The following is a 17928-nucleotide window of genomic DNA, read 5'->3' on the forward strand; positions in this document are numbered from 1 at the left end:
GGAGTTCACACACACTGAAATTAGGGTTTAGAAGGGGACGTTTGCAAAAGTGCTAGACACTTAAACAGCATGTCCCCTAATGTTTATTTGAAAGTGTGGTTCCCTAAATTACTTCAATAGTGGGTGTGATTAACGTTTGGGGTAAGATTAATTTTGACCCTACGTATCATGTGACCTTATTTTGACTGGTTTTAAATGAATGAGGCAGGGTTTTCTTTTTTTTCTACCTCTAAAAAATTATAATAATAAAAGGAGGAACAAAAGTTAATAAAGATCAAATAAAATAAGTATATAGTCAACAGAGTTCTTTCGCTGTTGATATGCAAGATAAGGTCTTTAGAGTTAGCTGATAAGAGTTACACTACTCAAATCACAGTTTAACAACTGAGGGAAGGTTTCTCCTTTGCACAAATTCTATAGTTTGTGCCACTCAACGGCACACAGTGGGTGGGTGTTAGATTTTTATCATGCCCAAAACGAAATGACTGGAGAAGTTTTCCAAACGACCTGCGAGACCCATAATGCCTTTTCTGATCAGGGAAGAATCACACCGCACACAGAATGTGGCAAAATGTTTCTCTTCGTTTATTGCAGGTGGCAGACACGTTTTTATACACACAGGATGATACAGTCCACACACACACACATTGGGTAGAAAGCTGTTTAGACAAGAGGATATACCAGTCAGAGATTTATGAGCCCAGATAAGACTCTCTGTTTACCTTAAAGACTAACATCGTAAATATCCTATAGACACTGAACGAACAAGGAATGTGTGTGAAACAGTTTTAACACTAACAATGGCCACTTTAAATCATTTATGATTTAGCATCACACACCAAAACATAGGATGTTCATCCTGGGAACAGAACCTTTGACATAAACTTCAAATTAAGAGATAAAGAAAAACAACAACATACAGATTCCATTTCATTCATTCCCAACATGCAAATAATCCTTCATCATCACCACCCCAATCGAGGCCTTTATGGCCTGTCTTACCATCGTCATCAAACATGGCAACATACATAGTACAATTCCAACAATCAATACAAGAATCATTCCTAAAACAAAATAGTGTTCAACACTCGTAAACAAATTCTTAATCTTTTCAAAAAAACTTTGTTCAGCAGTTGTTTCACGTTCTCCAAGACGTCGAGAGGCTTCAGTGATGTTTTTCAGTGCTTGTTCGATGATATGACCATCAGCATCATTATCGGGTATATAGGTACAACAGGTAGAACCTACAACAGCACATACTCCACCTTGTATAGCAGTGTGATTAGCTAGTCTCCACCACATGTTAGTTGCATATGCATGAGGTGGATCCGGATGCTCTAGCCAAGTCTCTTCTCCTTGCAGACGTGGGGCTCCCTGAATAAAGTATTCAAAGGGTTTAAACAACATTAAGAGTGTAATTACAACTATGCACATATTGTTATAGAATTTAGACCTAGAGCGGGTATCAGGGTAAGCTAAACAAACAGTCAAGTGAGTCAGATCTTCACCCCGGAGGTGGCCCTCTTTCTGCTATAAAGAAAGGATCTTTCCGTGGCCTCTCAACTGTTTCAGCCCTGAACACTCACGTAGTTAGGCTTCTTAGGCTAACTACGAAGCCTAACATGATAAAAATCTAACACCCACCCACTGTGTGCCGTTGAGTGGCACAAACTATAGAATTTGTGCAAAGGAGAAACCTTCCCTCAGTTGTTAAACTGTGATTTGAGTAGTGTAACTCTTATCAGCTAACTCTAAAGACCTTATCTTGCATATCAACAGCGAAAGAACTCTGTTGACTATATACTTATTTTATTTGATCTTTATTAACTTTTGTTCCTCCTTTTATTATTATAATTTTTTAGAGGTAGAAAAAAAAGAAAACCCTGCCTCATTCATTTAAAACCAGTCAAAATAAGGTCACATGATACGTAGGGTCAAAATTAATCTTACCCCAAACGTTAATCACACCCACTATTGAAGTAATTTAGGGAACCACACTTTCAAATAAACATTAGGGGACATGCTGTTTAAGTGTCTAGCACTTTTGCAAACATCCCTTCTAAACCCTAATTTCAGTGTGTGTGAACTCCTTAGCCAGGTTAGCGCTCTCTCTCTCTCTCTCTCTCTCTCTCTCTCTCTCTCTCTCTCTCTCTCTCTCTCTCTGCCTCCTGGACTAGACTTTAACAACCCATATTTGTTTTGTGTCTAGTCATGGTTCATAGTTGAAGCAAACTACATTCATAATATCAAAATCGCTCGGTAAAGACGAAGAAATCATTTTACAGCACCTTCGAAAATCATCAAAATCGATTGACCCATGGGGTCTCCTGACCCATGGGGTCGGGAAAGGTTAGAACATAAAACTTTCAAAGGATTCGTTTTGTTAGAGATAGGGTTAGTTTTGTTAAAGATAGGGTTATTTTCATTTCTGTGAGTACTACTGGGAGAACAACAGTCCAATTTTGGCCTGTTTCAATGCAGGCTTTAGTAATACGCTTAATGGTTCTGTTTGTTCTCGCTACCACTCCAGCTGACTGTGGGTGATAGGGAATATTAAAATGCCAGTCAATTGCTAAGCTTTTAGCCAAAAGCTGTGTTACCTTCGAAGCAAAAGGTGTGCCGTTATCACTTTCAATCACACTAGGAATACCAAACCTAGAGATGATCTCTTTCGTTAATATTTTGACAACTGTTTTAGCGTTCTCTGTTGCACATGCAAATGCTTCTGGCCACTTACTGAATCTGTCAACTATAACCAACAGGTATGTCAAATTTCCTACAGGTGGCATATGTGTAAAATCTATGGGCACTTTGGCAGGGAGTTGAACAGCTTTTAAAAGGTCGCCTATGAGATTAAAATGTGCTATGGGCTTTCCGTCAGCTGTTTTAAAGTCTCTTTGCTTCCATGCTTCCATCAAAACCATCTAAGTCAATATCGTCTAGCAGAGCACGCAGAGCTACTACAGATGAATGCGGCTGAGAAGAAGGCTTAATAGTTAAGTTTTCCGTTACCAAGAGTGTAGTTTCATAACCAGATCTACGTTGTGCTGTCATATGTTGTTTGTCAAGGTTGTATAAATTAGCTGTTACCTGATGTGAGGTGTACAGTATCAAAGGATGTGACAGCACCATTTTCTCAGCCTCCCGGACCATCAGAGCACGCAAGCACGAAGGCAACCCTTGTGCTATGTTGTCTAAAGATTTGGAAAGATACGCAACAGGGCGATATCTGTCACCGTGTTCCTGGGCTAGGATCCCCGCAGCCATACCACCATGTTCGTGCACATATAGGTGAAAAGGCTTAGCATAATTCGGAAGACCTAGAGCTGGAGCAGACTGTATAGCCTTCTTGAGGGCAGCGAAACTGTCAGTCATTTTATGAGTCCACAGAATGAGATGTGATGGAGGAGCTTTGTGATCAATAGCACTACGCAAAACCTTATCATGCTGTGCGCAGTCAGGGATCCATGCTCGGCAGTAGTTTACCAGTCCCAAGAAGCTCTGCATCTGTTTCACAGTCAGAGGTCTTGAAAACCAAGTCACGAGCTGTACTCGGTCCTGCGATATCTTACGTTGGCCTTCTGAAATCACATGGCCCAGATATGAGACCTTTCTCTTTACCCACTGTAGTTTCTGGTGTGAAGCCTTAAATCCAGCCTGAGCCAGGACATTGCAGACAATCACTGATGCTTTGTGGCAGTCCTGCTCAGTCAGTCCTGTGACAAGGATGTCATCTGCGTATTGAAGAATGCAGGTTGTTTCCGGCAGGTGTATATCAGCCAAAGTTCTGTGCACTACAGCGGAGAATACGGCTGGCGAGTCAACAAAGCCCTGAGGAAGACGTGTCCAGGTGAATTGACGTCTCCTATAGGTAAAAGCGAAAAGCGTCTGCGTCTCTGAGGCCAAAGGGACACTGAAAAAAGCAGAACAAAGATCAATCACAGTAAAAAATCCGTGAGTTGCTGGTATAGAGTTAACAATGATAGCTACATCGGGCACCAAAGGAGCTAATGGAATAACTAATTTATTAATCTCACGTAAATCTTATGTTAGCCTCCAGCATTTTTTATCTGCCTTTAAGACAGGATTAATCGGTGTGTTATATGGTGAATGTGTCTCGATCAAAACACCTTGTGACAATAAATAGTCAATAACTGGAGCAATGCCAACATTCTTCTCTTTCGACAATGGATATTGTTTAACAAAAATCGGATGGTGTGTTTTCATGAGTGCATGATACGGTTTTACCTGGATGAAACCTGCCTCATCTTTGTGAGAGGCCCATAATTTAGGGTTAACTTCACCTAAATTTGGTTCATCAGGCACGACTTCTGTACTACCATGGAAGAAATCTTCCGGATGTGGCTGTGGCTCAGTTGAGAGCATGAGGACAGAAGGAAAAGACAGTGAGACATTGGTTTCAAAAAACAGAATTTCCATTCCCATTTTATGCATCATATCTCTTCCTTAAAGGTTTAAAGGCGAGTTTGGAATTATTGTAAAGCTATTATATAAATTTGTACCAGTCGGTGTCACCACAGGCAAAAGGTGAGTTACAGGACATGAAATTGGAACTCTATCTATTCCCTAATAGATGAACTTCCCCTTTTTCCAAGGACCTCCTCCTTGAGTTCTGTGCTGAGGCTGGAATGCACCACTTCCTGTTGCAGTGCAGAGCATAAAGGGTTAACTTAACCTGAAGCATAGCAGAAACCTCTAGCAGCATGTAAATCTCTATGGAAAAGTATCTAGATGTGACACAATTTCACTCCATAATGCCAAATGATCTAAATAAGGATAAATCCAAAAACCAGCACAATTAAAATCTTTGGGATTTTCTTCCGGCAGTAAGCGAGAAATGTTATGACCCATCATCTTTACACAGAACAAAGAACAGACACACAACACTTAATACACAGACAATACACAAAACACATAACACTCAGACAATACAGCTGCGCAGGCACCAGGGAGATCACAGTCTTCAAACAAAAAAGGTAATCCAGTCTCTCCAATTGGATCACAGATTTTGTAAATTAGGAGAAAAAATAGACTTTAAAGCCAAAACAAGATTGAAGTCTTTTCAAAATGTAAGTTTTTCTTTAGTTCCTTTTCTCTTTAGTTCCTTTTCTCTTTAGTTCCTTTTCTCACTTTTTTGTATTTTTCTTAAAACAATAAATCTTTCATTTATCTATTTTTTTTTTTTTTCGGGCATATAAAAAATTATCGTGGATTCTTTTGGATACTTCAGACAATATCGCCTATATTAGACAGACCGTAAAAAACGTCTTCTAATCTTGCATCTTACATCTAAGGTGAGGAAAACCATGTCGCGACGAAATCATCCCACCAAAGGAAATTATCAATAATTAAACAATTAATGCATAACCAAGACACGAACACACATGCAGCCCTATTAGCTGGCAAATGGGACAATCCCCGCAAACAAGGGAATACATTAAATTCTACCTTGATGCGTGATCTCCCTCTGGATATTGTCGGAAAGTATCCCACTTCTGACACCAAAACTGTTAGATTTTTATCATGCCCGAAACGAAATGACTGGAGAAGTTTTCCAAACGACCTACGAGACCCGTAATGCCTTTTCTGATCAGGGAAGAATTACACCGCACACAGAATGTGGCAAAATGTTTCTCTTCGTTTATTGCAGGTGGCAGACACGTTTTTATACACACAGGATGATACAGTCCACACACACACACATTGGGTAGAAAGCTGTTTAGACAAGAGGATATACCAGTCAGAGATTTATTAGCCCAGATAAGACTCTCTGTTTACCTTAAAGACTAACATCGTAAATATCCTATAGACACTGAACGAACAAGGAATGTGTGTGAAACAGTTTTAACACTAACAGTGGGTCAGGTTTGCTTCGCTGCCCCCCAAAATAAATAAATAAACAAAAGAACAGGTTTTCTTCACTGTTCTTATTCATTACTTGATCAAGGTTTGGGACTCCTTGTACATACCAATCAACAACTGGTCAGTAGTATCTTTATGATTGGATCTGCATTAGGCACAGATCAGTTAGCTAGTCTGATGGTTAAACCTAAAGGGAGTGCTATCGTCTAGTTGAACGAAATTGGAACACGCAATGACTTCAACTTAGCGATACAATTACAAGGCCTTAAAAGATGATAAGAGGAACACGCTCAAATCAATCTTTAATCGAACTATGGGGAGATTTCTTCGTCCCCATAGCTGATTTTGATAATATCAAAATGTGCAGTAAAGAGATTTCTTCGTCTTTACAAAGGATTTTTAATATTATGACTGCAGTTTAAATTCTTCTCTTTTCTTTTCTTTTTTTTTTTCTTGATTAATCGTGACTTACAAATTAAAAAAATAAATAAATAAAATAAAATAGTGATCACTGAAGCATAGTCTACGTTGCGACCTATCTCACCCCAAGCGCACAGTAAATTAACACAAGTAAATTGACACTGAGTTAGCTCACAAAGCAAAGTTTGAACAACATGCCCGCATTCTCCACCATTATATGTAGCGAATTAAGCTCGCAAAGAAAAGGGAATATTTATAAGTAATTATAACGGGTTATAGTTACTCCTAAATATTTAAATTAAGTTGAATTGACGGTAATGGAATTAACGTTACACCTATTGGTCTGTTTGTCCGGCAAACAGACAGTATAATTTTATATTAATTCTATAAAAAGAGGTATCTTCCCGGCCGCGAAAGACGCAACCCCCCTGTACTTTATACAGTACAATTAATAGAGCATATAGTTCAGATCGAATGTTGCAGGAACCTGAAAAATGTGAGCGGCACTCAGAGACAATCACTTATGAAAAATACGGCGTTTAATGAATGAGACAAACACAGCATAAAACTAACAACACAAACAAACAAAAAGAAATAAAGAAAATAAAAATGAAAATAAAAATAAACAAAAAGTTAAAAATAGGAAAAGGAGGAAGAAAAGGGGAAAGAAGAAAGGAGAGAAAGAAAGTAAAGGAATGGCAAGCTTAAGCTTCAAAATTAATCACATCCTAACTGAGGAATCATCACGGAAATTTTAATTCACCTTAATATTAAGGGGTTTCAAACTTAACATGCATCTAAATTGGTTGGTAAACCAGTTACTTGCATTGACTTGTTGCACAAGAGTCCGGATGCGGTACACAAAAGAATCTTGGATGAGTCAGTTAGGATGAAGTCAGATGTTCTTACAGCTTCTCCTGAAGATCAGAGCAGTTGTTGTTCTTGAAGATAAAGCTTGCTGAAAAATCTCAAAAGAGATTTGAGATCTCGTTCTGAAGAGTCGCTGCTGGGCTGTTCTAAGCGTCCGACTCTCTGGGCCTTCGGGCCCCGGGGGTCCGAGCCTTTCCAGTCGAGCCGAGTGAGCGAGCTTGCTTTACTTGACTCAACCTTTATTAGTTGGGTTCAAGATGTTTTAAAGGTCCTGAACCCCACCCATCTTTGGGGGAATGGCCAATGCTATGGCCTGAAATTTTGGAGGGAAAAACTCCCTCTGTTCATGTGTTTGTGGGCATGTTTTCCAGGTTATACTCACTTCGGAGAACTTAAAAGTTTTATTCAAAGTGTATCAAGACAGTATGGTACATTTCATGATCGAATAAAATGCACCATTGTTTGGAAACTAAGAAACAGATAATTTTGCGGTCATTTGGATACTAAACATGAAGAGAAATTACAGCATTAGAACAGGGGTAAATTAACATACAGAGATCAGTAATTAAAGTATAACTGATGTTAATACAATGTTGTATTCTGATGTATACAATGCACCCTTGTTAGGAAAGAAAGAATAAAGCGAAGATAATTTGAAATCAACTTTGAAATAAAAAAGAAGAGACCATTAAAACAGGGGTATATTACTAAACCTTTTAAAGTGTAACTAATATTGAGGTAGAATTAAACACTTGCTTTATTTATGGGAGAATATACAAACAAGATGTATGTTTGTGTGATGTGAAGTGGGGCATTCTATATATTAGTTAATTAATAAAAGTATGCTCCCTTTTGGTGTGTGTGTGTGTGTCACACATAGGCGTGCTGGGGCCAAGTTACCGAGAGTGAATTGTTTTATGGTTTGAGGGTCCCTGTGAATTCAACCAGAGAGGCCAGAGGGTTATCTGGCTCTCGGGGTGGTGTATGTGTGTGTGTGTCTTCCGGGGTGGGGGTGTGACACTGTGGAATGCAGATTCTAAATAAAATCATCCTTTGATTGAAGAGCAGATGTCGAAGGTTAAAAGGGATGCCTGGGACATGAAATCTTAATGACCTGTGCCAGACGCTACAGTGATGAAACCCTATTAACAAAAATCTTGACAAAAAAAATATATTTTCAACCTAGACTTAAACACTGAGCCTATGTCTGCTGCTACACTCTGGAATAACTAGAGTTTGCTTATGCACTTTCTAGAAGATCCAGATAGTAAGTGAAGGTGGATGAGTTTAAGTACCTGGGTTCAGCAGTGCAAAGTAAAGAAGTGTGTGTGGGAGAAGTGAAGAGAAGAGTGTGGGCAGGGTGGAGTGGGTGGAAAAGAGTGGCAAGAGTGATATGTGATTATAAGGGTATTTGCGAGCATGAAAGGGAAAGTTCATAAGACTGTGGGGAGACTTGCTATGTTGTTTGGTTTAGAGACAGTGGTATTGACAAAGAGACAGGAGGTGGAGCTGGAGGTGGCAGAGTTAAAGATGTTGACATTGGAAAATATAGGTAGAAGAATGCATAGGATGGAGCCACCAGGTAGGAGGAAAAGAGAAAGGCAAAAGAGGAGGTTTATGGATGTGGTAATGGCAGACATGCAGTTGGTAATTTAAAAGAGTTAGATGTAGAGGACAGGATTGTATGGAGAGGGATGATTTGCTGTGGTGACCCTTAATGAGTGCAGTCAATTTTAATTTTTTTTTTTAAGCTTTATTTATTTGTTATTTTATTATTTATTTTAAGTTCTTCAGGGGAGCTTCATTACATACAGTGTAGATGAAAGTTGATTTTAGGCATTCAGCAGCCTTATTGAATTCTATGGGGTAGCTGGCATTAACACAATTGAAAAGCTGGGAGATCTAAGAAACTGTTCACATTGGCTGGTGATTGCCTTTAAAAAATAGGTCAAGAGTCAAGTCAAGAGGCTTTTATTGTCATTTCTACTATACACAGTGGTACACAGTAAAAACGAGACAAAGTTCCTCTGGAACCCTGGTGCTACACTAAACAACATAGAGCTACAACACAACACAAGCTACGTAAAGTGCATCAAGTGCAACCTTGTGCAAACAGTGCAGACAAAAAACAGTACAGACAGACAGTGCAGACAGACAACACAAGACAAGACACAAAACACGAGATAGCGCCGACCAGTAAACCTACTGTATACTTTGATTATACAGTACTGTGTGAGGAGAACTGTAAAAACTATAACTGGGATATAAACACATTGAGCGAGTGTGTGTATGTGTGTGTGTGAGTGAGTTCCATTTCAGTTCTGTGTATTAAAGAGCCTGATAGCTTGCGGGGAAAAACTATTGCACAGTCTGGATGTGGCAGCCCGAATGCTTCGAAACCGTTTTCCGGATAGCAGAAGAGTGAAAAGTGTGTGTGACGGGTGTGTCTGGTCGTCCACAATGCTGTTGGCTTTGCAGATGCAGCATTTAGTGTAAATGTGCATAATAGAGGGGAGAGAGACTCTGATGATCTTTTCAGCTGTCCACACTATCCTCTGTAGGGTCTTGCGATCCAAGACGGTGCAGTTCCCAAACCAGGCAGTGATGCAGCTGCTCAAGATGCTCTCTATGGTCCCTCTGTAGAACATGGTCAGGATGGGGGGGAGGGGGATGAGCTTTCCCCAGCCTTCTCAGGAAGAAGAGACGCTGCTGGGCTTTCTTGGTGATGGAGCTGGTGTTGAGTGACCAAGTGACATTGTTCGCCAGATGAGCACGGTTTAAACGATACGCAAACTGCATGGGGTCCAAGGAGGGTGAAATCTGGGTCTTAATGTGCATCTTGACGAGCCTCTCGAAACACTTCATCACGATGGGTGGGAGCGCGACAAGATGATAGTCATTGAGCAGGAGTAGACTTCTTCGACACGGGAACAATGGTCGTTGTCTTGAGGCACGTAGGTACAATGTTGCTGCTCATGGAGATGTTGAAGGTGTCTGTAAAGACATCCGCTAGCTGTTCTGCACAGGTTGGTACAATCCCTGTGTTATGTTTGCTCTGTTCTCATTTTAGATTCTCAGAGACTAATGATACACAATCTTGTGTTTTCATGTTGAAAAAAAGTTGCAAAACAACTGGCTATTTGGTGCACTAGTAGAATAAATGAAGCATTAGCCAAGTCCATTACAGAAAACCATTTACTTATTAGTGGGATTTATGACAGATTTCTTTCTTTCTTCTTTCTTTAACTGTAAAACACGGTTTTACATCTGAGCTGGGTTTCCAGTAAAGGTCTTTACACGTTTCATTGTATCCCAATGCTTATACAATGACGTGTGGATATGAATTAAACATAATAAATGTATGTGTTTTCCCTATTCTCACATAAAATATGAACAGATCTACTCCCACTGTACACTGGTGTTCATCCCAGCACAATCTTTTTTAACCATCGATGCATCTGTTTTTGTCAATTCTCAAAACTATTCTTTTGTTTCCCTGCTGGATCTTTGTTCTATGAGTTTTTGGATTTTTGGACTGTTGCCTATTATCAGACCTTTGTAATCAAGCTTGTTTTGTTTTTTTTTGTTTTTTTACTACTTTTTTTTAGGTTTTTTTGGATTGTTTTAAATAAATAAATAAATATGGCCTTCACCTCAGCTCCTAGTTGTTCTCTGTGCTTGGGTTCACACACAGGCATGTGACAGACCACTAGGGTTTAAGATGTGTGAGCATTCTGACATTAGTAAGATGTCAGCACCTGAGTCTACTAGGAACACAATATATTTCCCTTTTCCTAAATCTGCATTTTATGTTGTGCCATTCATCAGTGTCATTTTTCTTAAGAAGGTCACTCACCCAATGGTCTTTGCTCCCTCAGTTAAAACACCCATCTTTAGCTTTTGATCTTTTTTTTTTTTAACCTTGGCAGTTAATGATTTAATAAGTTTAATGATTTACAATGAGATTCACTGCAATCCCCAAAGCTCCTCTGGACTGGGAAACCACATTGCTGCCACTGTAATAAACAAAAATTACAGCTATATTTTAAAGGGGTGGTTCACCACATACCAACATATAAACATTAATCATTGCACACATCAGTAATGGGAGATTACTGCCAGTAAAAAATAATCTGTTTGTCATATAAAAAGTGATTTAGTCTCTCCTGAAAATTTGGACTAAACTTATTCTGTCCCAGATGCGCGTTTCATCTACGCAAAACCGACAGATAGCTAACAGGAGTCAGAAAAGGTCAGACGCAGGAGTGAAGTTGATCTTTTTTCTCTTTTTTGTAAAACTGAAACATACAAAATTACAATGTCTTGTAACAAAATGTTCACAAATACCCATTGTTGGAAAATAGTTTGACTATAGTCACTTATAAACCACAAATATACAAATATATACATGCATTAAGAAAAAGGTAACAACTTACAGGCAAAGCCTTTCCAAGGCACAAAACGTGAAGGAAACAGAGAGCCAACCGCATGGAAAGAATCTTGAACACTGCAGTTATTTCCTAGTTAACCTTTAACCCAATAGTCACATGACCTAAACCAACCACTAAGAAAACAGCTCACATTCATTAACGTTCTTTGTTAAACCAAACTGCCACAAGATGGTGCTAATAAAGGTAACAAATAAATGCGTGCCACGACACTCCCCGCCTGGTATTGTTTAGATACCACTATATAATTAACTAAGATAAAGGAAATGTTCACAAAAGACCTCACACTTATCAGTCCTCTGTTGGCATGAGAAGAACAGTCTCTGATATAGGCCTGAGTAATGTCTTGATTGTCCCATTCCTTGCAACTCTTAGTTCAACTGTTCTCACTTTTCCATCACTGCTGGAGAAAGTCTTGGTTACAAAGGCCATTGGCCAGTCATTGCGCTTGGCTTGAGCATCCTTAAGAAGGACCACATCACCCTCTTTTAGATTTCGTTGTTCCTTTTGCCATTTGCTTCGGCTTTGAAGCGTTGCGAGGTATTCGCGCCTCCATCTACTCCAGAAAGTGTTGGCAAGATGTTGCACCCGTCTCCATTGCTGCCTGTGGAGATCGGTTTCCTTGAAGTCACCTGGAGGTGAGAGGACTGCATGACCCTTTTGAGTTAAGAGCATGGCTGGCGTCAACAAGAAAGGTGAATCTGGGTCTGAAGAAATAGGAACAAGAGGTCTTGAATTGACAATTCCTGTAACCTCTGCCATTAGAGTAGACAACACTTCATGTGTAATTCAAGAAGGACTGATCTGCTGGAGCATGGAATCCAGTATGCGCCTTGAGACTCCTATCATCCGCTCCCAGGCTCCTCCCATGTGGGATGCATGAGGTGGATTAAAGACCCATGAACAACCTTCTCCACCCAAGTACCTCTTCACACTAGGCTGTTCAGAATTGGGTAGCACAATTTCCAGCTCCTTACAGGCTCCTACAAAATTGGTCCCACAGTCCGAACTAATTTGTTTGCCTTCTCAAGGCATTTATAAAGGTGGATGAATCCATGCAATCAATCAGCTCGATGTGTATGGCACGTGTACTCATACAAGTAAAAAGAACAGCCCATCTTTTGCTGTGTGCCTGTCCTCCTCGTGTGCGTCTTGCGACGACTGTCCATGGTCCGAAAACATCGAGCCCGACATACGTGAAAGGAGGTTCAGTGTTCAGGCGATCGATGGGTAAGTCTGCCATCTTCTGCTCAGTTACCTTCCCTCGAAGCTTGTTGCACATGACACACTTGTGTAGAATGCTGTTAATAAGCCTTTTGACACCGACAATCCAATACCCTATGTTGCGGATAGCGGATTCAGTGAACACACGACCCTGATGCTTGTCTCGATTATGGTAATGCTCCACCAGTAGTTTTGCAGCATGACTGCGTCCTGGAATGATCAAAGGAAACTTCTCTTTGAGATCCAGAGTTGCATGCTTTAACCGACCTCCTATTCTGAGAAGGCCTTTATTATCTATGTAAGGGTTCAGTTTCCTCAGAGCACTGAACCTGGAAATTTCATTTCCATTGGTAATGCAAGTAAGCTCTTCTTGGTAAGCTTTCCTCTGCATGCTCTTGATTATGACTTCCTCTGCTTGCAACAACTCTTCCACTGTACGAGGTTTAGCACAATAGTGCCACGATCTGCAGGTTCTTTCTCTATCATCAGACAACTTGTAAGTCTGGGCAACATGTAAGAGAGAAGCTATAGCTCTGACTAATGACCTCCAAGAAGAGAATCGTTCGAATCGCTGACATTCGAGATGAGAATCATCAGTAGATAAGGTAGTAATGAGAGGACGAACCTCGACATCCAACTCTGGCCCGATGAGGTTGAATTCCTCCTCCAGTGGCAGATTCTGATGCACCTGCAACAGGAAGGTGGGTCCTGTAAGCCAAGTAGTTGTGCTCAACAGTGCTGCCAAAACAGAGCGGGTGGCATGGTCTGCAGGGTTATGCTTTGTTGATACATAATGCCATTGTGTTGGGCTTGACACTTTGCGGATATGCTGAACCCTGTTGGCTACATATACGTAGAAGCGTCTTGTCTGGTTATAGATATAGCCCAGGACAACTCTGCTGTCTGTGTAAATCTCCACGGCATCTAAAGAGAAGTCCAACTCATTTATAATTGTCTCTGCCAACTCTGCAGCTAGAACTGCAGCTCCTAATTCCAGTCTGGGAATTGTATGAGCAACTTGTGGAGCCAACTTTGCCTTCCCTAGAACGAATCCAGTGTGACATGCTCCTCCTTCATTAATTACAAGAAGATATGCCACTGCTGCAATCGCTCTGACAGAAGCATCTGAGAAAATGTGAAGTTCCTTTCTCAGAGCTATAGAGAGGGTAATATGGACATACGGTCTGGGAATCTCCAGCTGTTTGAGATCTTGTAAGGATTTCCTCCATGCATTCCATCCTTCTTCCTTATCTTCAGGGAGAGAAGAGTCCCAGTCAAGAGCCTCACCTGAGAGTTCTCGCAATAGGAATTTCCCTTCAATGATGATAGGGGCAACGAACCCAAGCGGGTCCCTCTGCAAGTAAAGGGCTTCTGGATGTCTGTTACACGAAAGGTGAATATGTCTCTCATCACATCCCAGCTAAGTCCAAGACTACGTTGGATAGGAGTAGAGTCAACTTCCAATTTGAGATCCTTAAGTCCCTTTGCATGATCTTCGATTGGGAATGCGTTCATTACCTCCTTGCTATTAGAAGCGAACTTGTGCATTCTCAAATTCGAAGTGGCCAGCATCTTATTTGTTCTTGTCAACAGGTCGATTGCTTCCGCAGCTGTGGGTGTTGACAGAAGTCCATCGTCGACATAGAATTCTCTTTCTACAAAGTGTTTAGCATCTAAACCATACTCCTTCTCATCATAAGCTGCTGCTCGTCGAAGACCATAAATGGCTACAGCAGGAGATGGACTATTTCCGAACACGTGCACCCTCATACGATATTCGATGATGTCTTTGCTGGTGTCATTGTCCTGGAACCAAAGAAAACGAAGTAAGTCTCTATCTTCTTCTTTCACAACAAAGCTGTGAAACATCTGCTCAATGTCTGCAGTTACAGCTACCAGCTCCCTTCTAAAACGCAGTAAGACTCCTAAGAGGCTATTATTTAAGTCTGGAACAGAGAGAAGAACATTGTTCAAGGAGATGCCCTGTTTTTTGCGCACTGGAGTCGAAGACAACTCTGATCTGGCTAGGCTTCTGTGGGTGGTATACACCAAAGATAGGTAAATACCAACATTCCTGGCCTTCTTGAAGAGGAGGAGCTACCTCGGCATGGTCACGATCGAAGATGTTCTGCATGAAGGTAACAAAATGAGACTTCATCTCAGGTCTTTTTTCCAGTGTGCGCAGAAGAGAGGATAGGCGTGTTAATACCTGGTCTCTATTATTAGGGAGTCGCTGACGAGGTGTTCTAAATGAGAGCGGTGCAACCCAGCTATTGCTCTGATCCATGAACATCTTTCTATCCATGATGTCCAGAAAGCGCCTGTCTTCAATGGACAATCCGACTTTGTTATCATCCTTTGAACTCTCAAAGATGGTATCTCCTATTACGTAGTCATCAAAGATGAAAGTGTCACATGCCAAAGATACTTCAGGCAGAGGCTTGATGTCAATTTTCTCCTTGATGCTGAGTTTGTTAGGACATGGAGGAAGTAGAGAAGGACGTCCGTTATCAAGTACATGAGTGTGGTAAGTACTAAGTGCTGCAGGCCTGTGAACAGATCCTAAGCAGACGTCTTCTATGACCCAGCCCAGGTCTAGTCTTTGCGCATAGTTCAATTCAATTCAATTCATTTTTATTTGTATAGCGCTTTTAACAATGAACATTGTCTCAAAGCAGCTTTACACAGATAATGCGGTGATTAAAAATGAATATGTTCTTTATGAGTAAGTTTGTCCCTGATGAGCAAGCCGGTGGCGACTGTGGCAAGGAAAAACTCGAGATGTCATAAGGAAGAAACCTTGAGAGGAACCAGACTCAAGAGGGAACCCATCCTCATCTGGGTTACACCGAATAGGGTGCGTTATTAGGTCCATTATGTTGCTCCCGTACTTTATGAACCTGAAGAATGTCACGACCCAAAAGAAGAAGAATTTGGGCTTCTGGATCCAAAGGAGGAATGCAATGAGCGATGGGCTTTAGATGAGTGTGCCAGCATGCTGCGTCAGGAGTTGGTATCTCTGCCCTGTCATCCGGCATATTGTTGCATTCGATCAAAGTTGGCAATTTCACCTTTGTTGCTCCATCTAAGGACTCTATAACAAACCCTGTGGCTCTCCTCCCTGCGTCTCTGTCACACCTGCACAGGTTCGTAGGGTGTATGTTGAGCTCTCTCCTTTGACATGCAGCAAGTCGAAGAACTTGGTTCTAGCAAGCGATCTATTGCTCTGGTCGTCCAGGATCACATAAAGCTTGATCACTTCTTCTGGGTGGCCTGCTGGGTAAACCTTAGCTAAGCAAATCTTCGAGCAGGATCGTGAATTTTTACCATAACCTCCGTACATTTGTAAGTGACAGCAGGTTGAGGTCTGTCTATCTCCCCCTCCCCGCCATGCTCAGATAAAGTTAAAGGTGGTGGTCCTGGGTGAAGTGCTGCAACATGAGCATCACTGCTACATTCCTTACATTTAACAGCCACTTTACAATCCCTAGCCAGATGAGTGGTAGTAGCACAACACCTGTAGCAAACCCCTTTCTCCTTAAGGAATGTTTTGCGCTCGTCTAAATGTTTGCTCCTAAAACCTCTGCAACGTTTGAGAGGGTGGGGTTTTTTATGAATCGGGCAGGTCTTATTCACATCATCCAACTCACAGTTTGAGCTGCTTGTCTGACCCACGGTACCTGATGACACTTCTGTCTTGTGAGCATAGACTGCGCTTTTCACTTGCCTCTTGACTGGTTGTTCCAGTTTCAACACACTATTGATTCCCGAAGACAGAGCAAAACTCGGATCATTGCGTGTTCGAGCCTCTCTGCAGACAAAATCACAAAAAAATGAGAATGGAGGAAAGGTGACTTGATGTACAGTTTTGTAATGAGAACCTTGACCCATCCACTTCTCCTGAAGACTGTAAGGTAACTTTATCTACGATGGAAGCTACACCTCGTGCAGTGTCAAGATAAGTAAGTCCAGGTAGATAGCGTTCGTGTTTCGCAGACTTCACTTCCTGTAGAAGATATCCAAGCTCTCTAAGCTTTTGGGATCCTTGTTGCTTATCTTTGGAAAGCTATCGATCCTGTCAAAGAGGGATTTCTCAATAATCTCTGGAGAACCATAGCAATCTTCCAAGCGCTACCAAGCATTTTTCAAGCCTGTCTCTGGGTTACCTGTATGCACAGCTCTGATCCTTCGTACATAATGTGAAGACTGTTCTCCCAACCATTTAGAGAGAAGGTCTAACTGTTCAGTGGCTGACAGGTGCAAACCTCCAATTGCGTTGGCGAAAAATGACTTCCACGCCCAGTTATTCTCAGGACGATCATCGAACTTGAAAAGGCCTGAGCTAACAAGTTCTCTGCGTGCTAGGTACCTGGCGATCTCACTCACGTTAGCGTCGTTGTTGAACGATGACTGTGGTGTTGTCTTACATGGTGAGGAGGTGAATGGCGGTGCTTGGAATTTCACTGACCTCTGAGGCTGCTGCACCATACTCTCAGTATCAGGTTTATTGTAGGAATCTCTGACAGCCCAAGCGGTAAGGCGATGCTGCCTTTGGGGTGTTTCAGGCTTTAACACATGGACAATGAGCTCTAGAGGTGATTGGTATTGTTAATCTTCAACAGGTGGTGAGAACTCCAGTAGAGACTGATGCATGACGTAATCACAAGTGCGATCAGAAATCTCTCTCGCATCAGATATTCTTTCTCCGAGCTCACTTTCTGCTGCTGCCTCCAGCACCTTTGTCTCCACAAGGGCTGCTGCAACCTCACTCTCATGCTTTAGCGCTGATAGAGATGCTTCCATGTGGGCCTCTGTTACTTTCAATTGAGCCTTTTCAATCAAGATCTCAGATTCTTTTTTAGGAATTCAGCCTTAGCCCGCGCAGCTTCCAACTTAGCGCGAGCCTTGGATGCAGCAATCCTAGCTGATGAGCTTCTAGATATATTAGTTGAAGCAGAGGCTATAGATCTTGTTTCTAATGCTTGGCTTCGCACTGTAGCTTCCTCAATCTCCGTAACTTTCTCCGCCATCATGTATCGTTGAGTCTGTCTAAGAGTGCAAGATGTGATGATTAACGAAGAAT

At 41.3% G+C, this 17928-nt stretch overlaps 1 protein-coding gene across 1 annotated transcript in view; it reads left to right on the top strand.

Moving 5' to 3' along the window:
- Positions 1-17928, top strand: part of reln (reelin) — a 514851-nt gene that overhangs the window by 469907 nt on the left and 27016 nt on the right. The window lies entirely within an intron of this gene.

This window comes from Silurus aristotelis (genome assembly GCF_946808225.1).
Source record: "Silurus aristotelis genome assembly, chromosome: 10".
NCBI lineage: Eukaryota > Metazoa > Chordata > Actinopteri > Siluriformes > Siluridae > Silurus > Silurus aristotelis.